The 17,050-nt window shown below is 43.1% G+C and overlaps 1 protein-coding gene across 9 annotated transcripts in view; it reads left to right on the top strand.

Annotated features, from left to right (window-relative positions):
- rap1gapa (RAP1 GTPase activating protein a) overlaps positions 1-17,050 on the top strand; it is a 529,693-nt gene that overhangs the window by 181,621 nt on the left and 331,022 nt on the right. The gene's annotated exons all lie outside the window — the stretch shown is intronic.

The following is a 17,050-nucleotide window of genomic DNA, read 5'->3' as shown; positions in this document are numbered from 1 at the left end:
CTGCACACACACACGTGTGTAATGGTCAGCTGCACAGGTACACGTGTGTGTAATGGTCAGCTGCACAGGTACACGTGTGTGTAATGGTCATCTGCACAGGTACACGTGTGCTCAGGTGTAATGAAAACCCTACATGCTGCAGCATCACCGCTCATTGCATCAGGTGAGCAGTATTTACATGGAAAAGCAGAAATTAGACATAAATTATCAAAGCTTTTCAAGATTCAAGACTCATGATTGTTTAATGTCATTTCCAGTTCAGAAGTGTAAAGGAGAACAAAATAATTGTTACTCAGGATCTGCTGCAGCACAAAGAAACACAATAAGGTAAAGAACACAATAATTTAAAAAACATAATAAATGTAAATACACAAGATAAATTCTGTGTATTTCCATAAAGTGACACTAGGCACAGGAGTGTCTGTACATAAGGTGACTGACAGGAAATGATAAAGTAGTGGTGGTTGGGGGTGTGGAGGGGTGGGTTAGTGGGTGGAGGTGTTGATCAGCCTTGCTGCTTGGGGAAAGTAACTGTTTTTGAGTCTGATGCTCCTGGTGTAGATGCTACGTAGCCTCCCCCCTGATGGGAGTGGGACAAACAGTCCGTGAGCAGGGTGGGTGGGATCCTTCATGATGTTACTGGCCCGTTTCCAGCACCTTTCTGCATATACATCCTGGATGGTGGGTCAGCTGGTGCCGGTGATGCTTTGGGCAGTTTTATATGTAAGAACACATTTAAAGCAAAAAGAAACCACAAAAGTATATTTTAGAGCAAAGGTTTCATGGCGTTGCTGAACTATAGTGGTTAGGGTTGTGCTATTTGGATCAAGAATTAAGCAGTTGAATTGTGGTTAGTGGTTTTGAAAATGAAAAAAGGGAAATTAAGAGTGCACTGTAAGGTACTGAGAGATGAGTGAAGTTGGGTAATACTCTGACATAGTTAAAGCTTATGTTTGCTATTGTGGGCCTGACGTATCCACAGTATAATCGGTGGTTAGCAGCAGCAACGCACTACAATACAAATGTGACAATTTACCTAATAACATGGTGGATGGTAACAGCCTTCTCTCCAGGTTAGGGGTATCCAAAAAATAGGGGCTTTAGGGTGAGAGGGGAAAATTTAAAAGGGGCCTGAGGGATAATTTTTTCCCCCACATAGAACCATGAGTGTATTGAATGTGCTGCCAGAGGAAGTAATTGAGGCAGGTTAAACCGTATCATTTAAGCAGCCGATTGATTCAAGAGATTCTGCAGATGCTGCGAATACAGAGTAACAGACACAAAGTGCTGGAGGAACTCAGCAGGTCAGGCAGCGTCTATGGAGAGGGATAAGTAGTTGGTGTTTCAGGCCAAGACCTTTCTACAGGACTGGAAAGGAGGAGGGCAGAAGTCAGAATAAGAAGTTGGGGGGAGGGGAGGAATACAAACCGACAGGTGATAGGTGAGGGGGAAGGTGGGTGGGTGGTGGAGGGAGGATGAAGTAAGAAGCTGTGAGGTGATAGGTGGAAGAGGGAAAGTGCTGAAGTAGAAGGAATCTGATAGAAGAGACTGGACCATGGGAAAAAGGGAAGAAGGAGGGGCACCAGAGGGAGATGATGGGCAGGTGAGGAGAAGAGAAGGATTGAGAGGGGTACCAGAATGGGGAACTGAAAAAAAAGAGAAGGGAGAGGGGGATATATGACCAGATACCATTAGATTGTTGCATTTCCATGTTTATGTGCTTACAGGAAGAGCAGGGTAACATAACATTCATTCAGAAACTCATCTTGAGTAAATTCCAGGCCATTTACACCATGTTAATTAAGCATTTTTGTGCTTTGTAACTCATGGATTATTGGTTTGTGATGAGTTCCACGTTGGGCTTGGGCAGTTCTTCCACTCCGCTGTATCTTTATTGGTTTTTGACTTGGCTTAACAGTTGTTACAGAGGTGTTTCCGCCGTAATACAGTGATAACACTTCCACAAATAAGCTCTGGGTACTTATTGAAAATCTAATTTACTGCAATAAATAATTAATTTGTAAAGTTTGTAAAGGAAGATACAAAATATCTTCAGAAATCCTGAGCGTCTACTTAGTAAATAAGTCACCAAACCATGTGGGCAGCACCGTAGTGTAGCGGACAGCGCAATTGCATTCCCGCACCAGCGATCTCCAACCTGGGTTCAATTCCCGCTGTTGTCTGTACGTTCACACTGTGGCCATGTAGATTTCCTCTGGGTACGACAGTTTCCTCCCACATTCCAAAGACAATGCGGCTGAGGGGTAGTGAGCTGTGCTGGAGGCCTGGTGACACATCCAGGCTGTTTTGCCTCGGACTGGTTTTGTTGATGCAAAAGATGTATTTCACTGTATGTTCTGATTTACACGTGGCATCTTTCAATCTTTTAATTTTCTATATAATTTATGTTCTGTGTGTTGTCGGTGTCTGTGAGCCTGCTGGAGGCAGGGTTTTCATCGTACACACACCTGACTATATTCGTGTAATGATATTTATACACATGTTTACATGTTTTGCTGTATAAGACAATATAAGACCATAAGATACAGGAGCAGAATTAGGCCATTTGGCCCATCAAGTCTGCTCCACCATTTCATCATGGCTGATCCAATTTTCCTCTCAGCCCCAATCTCCTGCCTTCTCTCTGTATCCCTTCGTGCCCTGACCAATCAAGACTCTATCACCCTCTGCCATAAATATACATAAAGACTTGGTCTCCACAGCTGCCTGTGGCAAAGAATCCCACAGATTCACCACTCTCTAGATAAAGGAATTCCTCCTCATCTCAGTTCTAAAGGATGGCCCTCTATTCTGAAATTGTGTCCTCTGATCTTATACTCTTCCACCACATCTTCGCTATCAAGGACTTCCACCATACAATAAGTTTCAATGAGGGCACCCCTCGTTCTTCTAAATTCCAGTGATACTGACCCAGGGCCATTAGTCACTCTTCACATGATAAGCCATTCAATTATGGAATCATTTCCGTGAGCCTCCTTTGAACCCTCTCCAGTTTCAGAACATCCTTTCTAAGATAAGGGGCCCAAAACTGCTCACAATACTCCGAGTGAGGCCTCAGCTGTGTTTAATAAAATTTCAACATTACATCCTTGCTGTTATATTCTAGTCCTCGTGAAATGAATGTTAATATGCATTTGCCTTCCTCACCACAGACTCAACCTGCAAATTAACCTTTGGGAAATCCTGCACAAGGACTCGCAAGTCCCTTTGTGCCTCAGTTTCCTGGGGTTTTTCCTCTCCATTTATGAAATAGCCAACCCTTTCATTCCTTCTGCAAAGAACATGACCATGCATTTCCCGACACTGTATCCCACCTGCCATTTCCCGACACTGTATCCCACCTGCCATTTCCCGACACTGTAACCCACCATCCATTTCCCGACACTGTATCCCACCATCCATTTCCCGACACTGTATCCCACCATCCATTTCCCGACACTGTATCCCACCTGCCATTTCCCGACACTGTATCCCACCATGCATTTCCCGACACTGTATCCCACCTGCCATTCCTTTCCCCATTCTCCTAACCTGTCTGTCCTTCTGTAGCCCCTCTACTTCATCAAAACTACCTGCCCTGCCACCTATCTTCATATCGTCTGCAAACTTTGCAACAAAGCTATCAATTCCATCATCCAAATCATTGACATATAACATAAAACGAATCGGTTCCAACTCAGACCCCTGTGGAACACCGCTAGTCACTGACAGCCGGCCAGAAAAGGCTCCGTTTATTTCCCATCTTTGCCTCCTGCCAATCAGCCACTGCTCTTTCCATGCTAGAATCCTTCCTGTAAGCAGCCTCATGTGTGGCACCCTAGACCATAAGACATAGAAGAATGAGGCCATTTGGCTCATTGAATCTGCTCCACCATTCCATCATGGATGATCCCAGATCCCACTCAATCCCCATACACCCGACCTCTCCCAATATCCTTTGATGCCCTGACCAATCAGGAATCTATCAACTTCAAAGGTCTTCAACTTTGTCAAAGGCCTTCTGAAAATCCAAGTACACAACATCAACCAATTCTCCTTTGTCTATCCTTTGTGTATATTGATGTTTCAATGTATATGTGACAAATAAAGCTAAACTTTAATTTTTACATTGGCAGAAACAGACTCTGGTCTTGGGCTTGCCAATATTCCCGTGCTAAAGTTTTGCACTAAAACTTTGACAAACTTCTATAGATGTGTAGTGAAGATGTGTATTGATTGGTTGCATCACAGTCTGGTAGTGAAATACCAATTCCCTTGAATGGAAAATCCTACAAAAGGTAGTGGATATGGCCTGGTCCATCATGGGTTAAGTCCTCCCAACCATTAAGCACATCTACAAAGAGCTTGTCACACGAGAGCAGCATCCAGCATTAGGAATCCCCACCACCCAGGCCATGCTCTCTTCTTGCTGCTGCCATCAGGACCCACCCCATTAGGTTGAAGAACTGTTATTACCCCTCAATCATCAAGTTCTTTAACCAGAGGGGAAACTTCACGCACCCTCACTTCCCCATCATTGAAATGTTCCCAAAGCCAATGGACTCACTTTCAAGGACACTTCATCTACTGTCCTCAATATTTATTTATTATTATCATTTCTTTCTTTTAGTATTTGCAGAGTTTGTTGCCTTTTGCACACTTGTTGAACACTCAAGTTTGTGTGGTCTTTCATTGATTCTGTTATTGAATTTTGAAAGGCCTAGACAGAGTGGTTATGGAGAGGATGTTTCCTGTAGTTGGGGAGTCTCGGACCAGAAGGGCACAACTTCAGATCAGAGGGATGTCCATTTAGACTCGAGATAAGGAGGAACATCTTTAGCCAGACGGTTGTGAACCGGTGGATTTCGTAGCCACAGATGGCTGTGGTAGCCGAGTCATTGGGTGTATTTAAAGTTGAGGTTGATGGGTTATTGGTTCGTAAGGACATCAAGGTTTACGGGGATAATAAATTCTCTAACTCTAACTCACTCACGGGGATAATAAATTAGCCATGATGGAATGACAGAGCAGACTTGATGGGCTGAATGGCCTAATTCTGCTCCGAAGTCCCATGGCCTTATGGATTTTCTCTTCGGTTCAGTCCTGCTGTCCAAAGGTTGGTTGCTGGGTGTTCCTTCCTCTGCAGCTTCAGTCCCACTAAAAACAATAGAACCAAACCTGAATGCAGCCATTGGCTAATGGGGGATGTATTTAATGCTGGCAATGGATCTAAAATTCTACCCCCCTCCTCCTCCCCACATACGGGGCTATTTTCATGCTTTTAGGAGAGAGCTGGATGTGAATTCACACAGGAGTACTGGACAGTAATTGCTGAGCTTGGCGATGATCGAAGAGAGCTGCCTCTCATTTTGTCTGGTTCGAATGAGATTTTAATGCAGTCTGATCGTTTATTTATCTTTCTCCTTTCTTCACAAGGATCCCATTATAATTCTCCTTGGTAGTAATATGAAACAGAGACCGGTGAAATGCCTTCTTCACCAGTGCAAGACGGTGACTGAGGTCTAATGAATTACAAAAAGCCAGGATAAGAGAGAATGAAGTGGATTGTCTGTCATTAGACCCAAGCAATTCACGAGCACAGTTCTGATCCTTGAAATATTCCCTGTCGTGGTTAAGTAGCAAAACTCCTGTAGGTGCTCCAAGTGCTTAGATTCCCATTTTTTAGTGAATTCTGATCGTAATAACAATTGTATCATTATGTGCCGTGTCGTATGACATCATCATTATGTGCCGTGCTGTATGACCATGATTGTTCTTGGCAAATTTTTCTACAGAAGGGGTTTGCCATTGCCTTCTTCTGGGCAGTGTCGTTACAAGACGGGTGCTGAGGTGGGTAAGTGGGTGACTTTGAAGTGTATGGAATGTTGACACAGTTGCAGAGAGTACACTGTCTCAACAGAAGTGTAATTTGTGATGGAAATGGTTTTGTGGGGTCTGTAAGTTAGTCATTCACTAATCATCCATGACATAGTTATAAGCAGCACTACAGCCCCCAGGGGACTGTACTGGCTCCCTTCCTGTTTACCCTGTATACCTCGGACTTTAGATACAACACTGAGTCATGTCATCTGCAGAAATTCTCTGATGAATCAGCAATAGTTGGGTGTATGGTGGGAGGACAGGAGGATGAATACAGGGCCCTGGTGGAGGACTTTGTCAAATGGTGCAAGCTGAATCATCCGCAGCTCAACATCAGTAAAACAAAGGAGATGATGATGGACTTTAGAAATACTAGGCCTGCACTGCTCCCTGTTACTATTGATGGTCAGGACATGGATGTGTTGAGGACCTACAAGTACCTGGGGAAGGACTCCTGGATGATAGACTTGAGAGGAGCACCAACAGAGAGGCTGTGTACGAGAAGGGCCAGAGTCACCTCTACTTCCTGAGGAGACTGAGGTCCTTTGCAATATGCAGACCTCGCCTTCATACGTTCTCCCAGTCTGTTGTCACCGGTACAATCTCCTATGCGGTGGTGAGCTGGGGAAATGGGTTCAACACGGGTGATGCCAACAGGCTCAATAAACTGATTAGACAGGCCGGCTCTGTTATAGGAGACAAACCAGACACACTGGAGGCTGTGGTAGAACAAAAGACCCTACGGAAAATCCTGGCAACTCTGGACAACGTTTCTCACCCTCTGCATGCCACCTTGGCTGAACAGAGGAGTACTTGTTGTAACAGACTAAGACAACTGTGCTGCTCCAAAGAGCGCGATATGAGGTCACTCTTACCCTCGGCCATTAGGCTCTGTAATGAGTTAATCTATAGCTGGGCAAGTGATAACTCTCTCCTGTTACTGTTTAAGGTAACTTTTTTTTATTTTTTTCTTACTTCTCTTCTAATATTTGTACATCTGTGCATTTGTAATGCTACTGTGACACTGTAATTGGGGTCAATAAAGTATCTATCTGTCTCTCTATCCTGATCTGGAAATGCAGCGTGTGGAAGGTGATTCCTTGGTGTTATGATGAAAGAGGTTCCATGATTTTGATCCCTTGACAATAAAGGAACAATACAACATAGAATAGTACAATACAATTATTTTTCTCTACAGTTTATCTTCTTTTGCGTGTTGGTTGTTTCTCAGTCTGTATGTTTATAGTTTTTTCATAAATTCATTTGTATTTTTGATTTTTTCCTGTAAATACACCACAGAGCATACAGCACATTACAGACCATTCAGCCCACAATGTGTATCAACCCTTTAACCTACTGCAAGATCAATCTAACCCTTCTCTCCTACATAGTCCTGCGTCATCCATGTGCCTGTCTAAGACTCTCTTAAATGCCCCTAATGAATCTCACCCCAGTAAGGTGTTCCATGCACCCACCACTCTCTACGTAAAACGACCTACCTCGGATATTCACTCTATACTTTCTCCAGTCACTTTAAATAATACACCTGGTATTAGCCATTTCCACCCTGGGGAGGAAGTCTTTGGCTGTCCACTTGATCTATTCCATTGTTCATCTTGTATACGTCTATGAAGTCACCTCATCCTCCTTTGTTCCAAAGAAAACTGTCTATCCGCATAAGACATGTTCTGTAATCCAGGCAGTAATCTGGTAAATCTCCTCTCCACCCTCACGAAAGTGTCTACATCCTGCAATGAGGTGACCAGAAATGAACTAAAGACAATATTACAAGTGCATTCTAACCAGGCTGATACGTAATTACAGAGACCGACAGCATAAAAATAGGCCCTTCTGTCCAACTTATCGATGCCCACTCCGATATCGCAGGGAGCACAGTTACTAGTTTATTATCATCCCTCACGGGGAGTACAGTTACTAGTTTATCATCATCCCTCACAGGGAGTACAGTTACTAGTTTATTATCATCCCTCACGGGGAGTACAGTTACTAGTTTATTATCATCCCTCACGGGGAGCACAGTTACTAGTTTATTATCATCCCTCACGGGGAGCACAGTTACTAGTTTATTATCATCCCTCACGGGGAGTACAGTTACTAGTTTATTATCATCCCTCACGGGGAGTACAGTTACTAGTTTATTATCATCCCTCACGGGGAGTACAGTTACTAGTTTATTATCATCCCTCACGGGGAGCACAGTTACTAGTTTATTATCATCCCTCACGGGGAGCACAGTTACTAGTTTATTATCATCCCTCACGGGGAGCACAGTTACTAGTTTATTATCATCCCTCACGGGGAGTACAGTTACTACTTTATTATCATCCCTCACAGGGAGTACAGTTACTAGTTTATCAGTCACCTCTCAAAGGGAGCACAGATACTAGTTTATTATCATCCCTCACGGGGAGCACAGTTACTAGTTTATTATCATCCCTCACAGGGAGTACAGTTACTAGTTTATCAGTCACCTCTCAAAGGGAGCACAGTTACTAGTTTATTATCATCCCTCACGGGGAGCACAGTTACTAGTTTATTATCATCCCTCATGGGGAGTACAGTTACTAGTTTATTATCATCCCTCACGGGGAGCACAGTTACTAGTTTATTATCATCCCTCACGGGGAGTACAGTTACTAGTTTATTATCATCCCTCACGGGGAGTACAGTTACTAGTTTATTATCATCCCTCACGGGGAGTACAGTTACTAGTTTATTATCATCCCTCACGGGGAGTACAGTTACTAGTTTATTATCATCCCTCACGGGGAGTACAGTTACTAGTTTATTATCATCCCTCACGGGGAGTACAGTTACTAGTTTATTATCATCCCTCACGGGGAGTACAGTTACTAGTTTATCATCATCCCTCACGGGGAGTACAGTTACTAGTTTATTATCATCCCTCACGGGGAGTACAGTTACTAGTTTATCATCATCCCTCACGGGGAGTACAGTTACTAGTTTATTATCATCCCTCACGGGGAGTACAGTTACTAGTTTATTATCATCCCTCACGGGGAGTACAGTTACTAGTTTATCATCATCCCTCACGGGGAGTACAGTTACTAGTTTATCATCATCCCTCACGGGGAGTACAGTTACTAGTTTATCATCATCCCTCACGGGGAGTACAGTTACTAGTTTATCAACATCCCTCACGGGGAGTACAGTTACTAGTTTATCATCATCCCTCACGGGGAGTACAGTTACTAGTTTATCAACATCCCTCACGGGGAGTACAGTTACTAGTTTATCATCATCCCTCACGGGGAGTACAGTTACTAGTTTATCATCATCCCTCACCGGGAGTACAGTTACTAGTTTATTATCATCCCTCACCGGGAGTACAGTTACTAGTTTATTATCATCCCTCACGGGGAGTACAGTTACTAGTTTATTATCATCCCTCACCGGGAGTACAGTTACTAGTTTATTATCATCCCTCACGGGGAGCATAGTTACTAGTTTATTATCATCCCTCACGGGGAGTACAGTTACTAGTTTATCATCATCCCTCACGGGGAGTACAGTTACTAGTTTATCATCATCCCTCACGGGGAGTACAGTTACTAGTTTATTATCATCCCTCACGGGGAGTACAGTTACTAGTTTATTATCATCCCTCACGGGGAGTACAGTTACTAGTTTATTATCATCCCTCACGGGGAGTACAGTTACTAGTTTATTATCATCCCTCACGGGGAGCACAGTTACTAGTTTATTATCATCCCTCACGGGGAGTACAGTTACTAGTTTATTATCATCCCTCACGGGGAGTACAGTTACTAGTTTATCATCATCCCTCACGGGGAGTACAGTTACTAGTTTATTATCATCCCTCACGGGGAGTACAGTTACTAGTTTATTATCATCCCTCACCGGGAGTACAGTTACTAGTTTATTATCATCCCTCACGGGGAGTACAGTTACTAGTTTATTATCATCCCTCACGGGGAGTACAGTTACTAGTTTATTATCATCCCTCACCGGGAGTACAGTTACTAGTTTATTATCATCCCTCACCGGGAGTACAGTTACTAGTTTATTATCATCACTCACGGGGAGTACAGTTACTAGTTTATTATCATCCCTCACCGGGAGTACAGTTACTAGTTTATTATCATCCCTCACGGGGAGCACAGTTACTAGTTTATTATCATCCCTCACAGGGAGTACAGTTACTAGTTTATCAGTCACCTCTCAAAGGGAGCACAGTTACTAGTTTATTATCATCCCTCACGGGGAGCACAGTTACTAGTTTATTATCATCCCTCATGGGGAGTACAGTTACTAGTTTATTATCATCCCTCACGGGGAGCACAGTTACTAGTTTATTATCATCCCTCACGGGGAGTACAGTTACTAGTTTATTATCATCCCTCACGGGGAGTACAGTTACTAGTTTATTATCATCCCTCACGGGGAGTACAGTTACTAGTTTATTATCATCCCTCACGGGGAGTACAGTTACTAGTTTATCATCATCCCTCACGGGGAGTACAGTTACTAGTTTATCATCATCCCTCACGGGGAGTACAGTTACTAGTTTATCATCATCCCTCACGGGGAGTACAGTTACTAGTTTATCATCATCCCTCACGGGGAGTACAGTTACTAGTTTATTATCATCCCTCACGGGGAGTACAGTTACTAGTTTATTATCATCCCTCACGGGGAGTACAGTTACTAGTTTATTATCATCCCTCACAGAGAGTACAGTTACTAGTTTATCATCATCCCTCACGGGGAGTACAGTTACTAGTTTATCATCATCCCTCACGGGGAGTACAGTTACTAGTTTATCATCATCCCTCACCGGGAGCACAGTTACTAGTTTATTATCATCCCTCACGGGGAGCATAGTTACTAGTTTATTATCATCCCTCACGGGGAGTACAGTTACTAGTTTATCATCATCCCTCACGGGGAGTACAGTTACTAGTTTATCATCATCCCTCACGGGGAGTACAGTTACTAGTTTATTATCATCCCTCACGGGGAGTACAGTTACTAGTTTATTATCATCCCTCATGGGGAGTACAGTTACTAGTTTATTATCATCCCTCACGGGGAGCACAGTTACTAGTTTATTATCATCCCTCACGGGGAGTACAGTTACTAGTTTATTATCATCCCTCACGGGGAGCACAGTTACTAGTTTATTATCATCCCTCACGGGGAGTACAGTTACTAGTTTATTATCATCCCTCACGGGGAGTACAGTTACTAGTTTATTATCATCCCTCACGGGGAGCACAGTTACTAGTTTATTATCATCCCTCACGGGGAGTACAGTTACTAGTTTATTATCATCCCTCACGGGGAGTACAGTTACTAGTTTATCATCATCCCTCACGGGGAGTACAGTTACTAGTTTATTATCATCCCTCACGGGGAGTACAGTTACTAGTTTATTATCATCCCTCACGGGGAGTACAGTTACTAGTTTATTATCATCCCTCACCGGGAGTACAGTTACTAGTTTATTATCATCCCTCACCGGGAGTACAGTTACTAGTTTATTATCATCCCTCACGGGGAGTACAGTTACTAGTTTATTATCATCCCTCACGGGGAGTACAGTTACTAGTTTATCATCATCCCTCACGGGGAGTACAGTTACTAGTTTATCATCATCCCTCACGGGGAGTACAGTTACTAGTTTATTATCATCCCTCACGGGGAGTACAGTTACTAGTTTATTATCATCCCTCACGGGGAGTACAGTTACTAGTTTATTATCATCCCTCACGGGGAGTACAGTTACTAGTTTATCATCATCCCTCACGGGGAGTACAGTTACTAGTTTATTATCATCCCTCACGGGGAGTACAGTTACTAGTTTATTATCATCCCTCACCGGGAGCACAGTTACTAGTTTATTATCATCCCTCACGGGGAGCATAGTTACTAGTTTATTATCATCCCTCACGGGGAGTACAGTTACTAGTTTATCATCATCCCTCACGGGGAGTACAGTTACTAGTTTATCATCATCCCTCACGGGGAGTACAGTTACTAGTTTATTATCATCCCTCACGGGGAGTACAGTTACTAGTTTATTATCATCCCTCACGGGGAGTACAGTTACTAGTTTATTATCATCCCTCACGGGGAGTACAGTTACTAGTTTATTATCATCCCTCACGGGGAGCACAGTTACTAGTTTATTATCATCCCTCACGGGGAGTACAGTTACTAGTTTATCATCATCCCTCACGGGGAGTACAGTTACTAGTTTATCATCATCCCTCACGGGGAGTACAGTTACTAGTTTATTATCATCCCTCACGGGGAGTACAGTTACTAGTTTATTATCATCCCTCACGGGGAGTACAGTTACTAGTTTATTATCATCCCTCACCGGGAGTACAGTTACTAGTTTATTATCATCCCTCACGGGGAGTACAGTTACTAGTTTATTATCATCCCTCACGGGGAGTACAGTTACTAGTTTATTATCATCCCTCACCGGGAGTACAGTTACTAGTTTATTATCATCCCTCACCGGGAGTACAGTTACTAGTTTATTATCATCACTCACGGGGAGTACAGTTACTAGTTTATTATCATCCCTCACCGGGAGTACAGTTACTAGTTTATTATCATCCCTCACGGGGAGCACAGTTACTAGTTTATTATCATCCCTCACGGGGAGTACAGTTACTAGTTTATCATCATCCCTCACGGGGAGTACAGTTACTAGTTTATTATCATCCCTCACGGGGACTACAGTTACTAGTTTATTATCATCCCTCACGGGGAGTACAGTTACTAGTTTATTATCATCCCTCACGGGGAGTACAGTTACTAGTTTATTATCATCCCTCACGGGGAGCACAGTTACTAGTTTATTATCATCCCTCACGGGGAGTACAGTTACTAGTTTATTATCATCCCTCACGGGGAGTACAGTTACTAGTTTATCATCATCCCTCACGGGGAGTACAGTTACTAGTTTATTATCATCCCTCACGGGGAGTACAGTTACTAGTTTATTATCATCCCTCACGGGGAGTACAGTTACTAGTTTATTATCATCCCTCACCGGGAGTACAGTTACTAGTTTATTATCATCCCTCACGGGGAGTACAGTTACTAGTTTATTATCATCCCTCACCGGGAGTACAGTTACTAGTTTATTATCATCCCTCACCGGGAGTACAGTTACTAGTTTATTATCATCCCTCACGGGGAGTACAGTTACTAGTTTATTATCATCCCTCACCGGGAGTACAGTTACTAGTTTATTATCATCCCTCACGGGGAGCACAGTTACTAGTTTATTATCATCCCTCACGGGGAGTACAGTTACTAGTTTATTATCATCCCTCACGGGGAGTACAGTTACTAGTTTATCATCATCCCTCACGGGGAGTACAGTTACTAGTTTATCAGTCACCTCTCAAAGGGAGCACAGTTACTAGTTTATTATCATCCCTCACGGGGAGCACAGTTACTAGTTTATTATCATCCCTCATGGGGAGTACAGTTACTAGTTTATTATCATCCCTCACGGGGAGCACAGTTACTAGTTTATCATCATCCCTCACGGGGAGTACAGTTACTAGTTTATTATCATCCCTCACGGGGAGTACAGTTACTAGTTTATTATCATCCCTCACGGGGAGTACAGTTACTAGTTTATTATCATCCCTCACGGGGAGTACAGTTACTAGTTTATTATCATCCCTCACGGGGAGTACAGTTACTAGTTTATTATCATCCCTCACGGGGAGTACGGTTACTAGTTTATTATCATCCCTCACGGGGAGTACAGTTACTAGTTTATCATCATCCCTCATGGGGAGTACAGTTACTAGTTTATCATCATCCCTCACGGGGAGTACAGTTACTAGTTTATTATCATCCCTCACGGGGAGTACAGTTACTAGTTTATCATCATCCCTCACGGGGAGTACAGTTACTAGTTTATTATCATCCCTCACGGGGAGTACAGTTACTAGTTTATTATCATCCCTCACGGGGAGTACAGTTACTAGTTTATTATCATCCCTCACAGAGAGTACAGTTACTAGTTTATCATCATCCCTCACGGGGAGTACAGTTACTAGTTTATCATCATCCCTCACGGGGAGTACAGTTACTAGTTTATCATCATCCCTCACCGGGAGCACAGTTACTAGTTTATTATCATCCCTCACGGGGAGTACAGTTACTAGTTTATCATCATCCCTCACGGGGAGTACAGTTACTAGTTTATCATCATCCCTCACGGGGACTACAGTTACTAGTTTATTATCATCCCTCACGGGGACTACAGTTACTAGTTTATTATCATCCCTCACGGGGAGTACAGTTACTAGTTTATTATCATCCCTCACGGGGAGTACAGTTACTAGTTTATTATCATCCCTCACGGGGAGCACAGTTACTAGTTTATTATCATCCCTCACGGGGAGTACAGTTACTAGTTTATTATCATCCCTCACGGGGAGTACAGTTACTAGTTTATCATCATCCCTCACGGGGAGTACAGTTACTAGTTTATTATCATCCCTCACCGGGAGTACAGTTACTAGTTTATTATCATCCCTCACGGGGAGTACAGTTACTAGTTTATTATCATCCCTCACCGGGAGTACAGTTACTAGTTTATTATCATCCCTCACGGGGAGTACAGTTACTAGTTTATTATCATCCCTCACCGGGAGTACAGTTACTAGTTTATTATCATCCCTCACCGGGAGTACAGTTACTAGTTTATTATCATCCCTCACGGGGAGTACAGTTACTAGTTTATTATCATCCCTCACCGGGAGTACAGTTACTAGTTTATTATCATCCCTCACGGGGAGCACAGTTACTAGTTTATTATCATCCCTCACGGGGAGTACAGTTACTAGTTTATTATCATCCCTCACGGGGAGTACAGTTACTAGTTTATCATCATCCCTCACGGGGAGTACAGTTACTAGTTTATCATCATCCCTCATGGGGAGTACAGTTACTAGTTTATCATCATCCCTCACGGGGAGTACAGTTACTAGTTTATCATCATCCCTCACGGGGAGTACAGTTACTAGTTTATCAACATCCCTCACGGGGAGTACAGTTACTAGTTTATCATCATCCCTCACGGGGAGTACAGTTACTAGTTTATCATCATCCCTCACGGGGAGTACAGTTACTAGTTTATCATCATCCCTCACGGGGAGTACAGTTACTAGTTTATTATCATCCCTCACGGGGAGTACAGTTACTAGTTTATCATCATCCCTCACGGGGAGTACAGTTACTAGTTTATTATCATCCCTCACGGGGAGTACAGTTACTAGTTTATTATCATCCCTCACGGGGAGTACAGTTACTAGTTTATTATCATCCCTCACGGGGAGTACAGTTACTAGTTTATTATCATCCCTCACGGGGAGTACAGTTACTAGTTTATTATCATCCCTCACCGGGAGCACAGTTACTAGTTTATTATCATCCCTCACGGGGAGCATAGTTACTAGTTTATTATCATCCCTCACCGGGAGCACAGTTACTAGTTTATTATCATCCCTCACGGGGAGCATAGTTACTAGTTTATTATCATCCCTCACGGGGAGTACAGTTACTAGTTTATCATCATCCCTCACGGGGAGTACAGTTACTAGTTTATTATCATCCCTCACGGGGAGTACAGTTACTAGTTTATCATCATCCCTCACGGGGAGTACAGTTACTAGTTTATTATCATCCCTCACGGGGAGTACAGTTACTAGTTTATTATCATCCCTCACGGGGAGTACAGTTACTAGTTTATTATCATCCCTCACGGGGAGCACAGTTACTAGTTTATTATCATCCCTCACGGGGAGTACAGTTACTAGTTTATTATCATCCCTCACGGGGAGTACAGTTACTAGTTTATTATCATCCCTCACGGGGAGCACAGTTACTAGTTTATTATCATCCCTCACGGGGAGTACAGTTACTAGTTTATCATCATCCCTCACGGGGAGTACAGTTACTAGTTTATCATCATCCCTCACGGGGAGTACAGTTACTAGTTTATCATCATCCCTCACGGGGAGTACAGTTACTAGTTTATTATCATCCCTCACGGGGAGTACAGTTACTAGTTTATTATCATCCCTCACGGGGAGTACAGTTACTAGTTTATTATCATCCCTCACGGGGAGTACAGTTACTAGTTTATTATCATCCCTCACGGGGAGTACAGTTACTAGTTTATTATCATCCCTCACGGGGAGTACAGTTACTAGTTTATTATCATCCCTCACGGGGAGTACAGTTACTAGTTTATTATCATCCCTCACGGGGAGTACAGTTACTAGTTTATTATCATCCCTCACGGGGAGTACAGTTACTAGTTTATTATCATCCCTCACGGGGAGTACAGTTACTAGTTTATTATCATCCCTCACGGGGAGCACAGTTACTAGTTTATTATCATCCCTCACGGGGAGTACAGTTACTAGTTTATTATCATCCCTCACGGGGAGTACAGTTACTAGTTTATTATCATCCCTCACGGGGAGTACAGTTACTAGTTTATCATCATCCCTCACGGGGAGTACAGTTACTAGTTTATCATCATCCCTCACGGGGAGTACAGTTACTAGTTTATCATCATCCCTCACGGGGAGTACAGTTACTAGTTTATCATCATCCCTCACGGGGAGCACAGTTACTAGTTTATTATCATCCCTCACGGGGAGTACAGTTACTAGTTTATTATCATCCCTCACGGGGAGCACAGTTACTAGTTTATCATCATCCCTCACGGGGAGTACAGTTACTAGTTTATTATCATCCCTCACGGGGAGCACAGTTACTAGTTTATTATCATCCCTCACGGGGAGTACAGTTACTAGTTTATTATCATCCCTCACGGGGAGTACAGTTACTAGTTTATTATCATCCCTCACGGGGAGCACAGTTACTAGTTTATTATCTACCCTCACGGGGAGCACAGTTACTAGTTTATTATCATCCCTCACGGGGAGTACAGTTACTAGTTTATTATCATCCCTCACGGGGAGCACAGTTACTAGTTTATTATCTACCCTCACGGGGAGCACAGTTACTAGTTTATTATCATCCCTCACGGGGAGTACAGTTACTAGTTTATCATCATCCCTCACGGGGAGTACAGTTACTAGTTTATCATCAT

This window comes from Hemitrygon akajei, chromosome 29 (genome assembly GCF_048418815.1).
Source record: "Hemitrygon akajei chromosome 29, sHemAka1.3, whole genome shotgun sequence".
NCBI classification, from domain to species: Eukaryota; Metazoa; Chordata; class Chondrichthyes; order Myliobatiformes; family Dasyatidae; genus Hemitrygon; species Hemitrygon akajei.
This window is presented reverse-complemented; position numbering and strand designations above follow the sequence as displayed.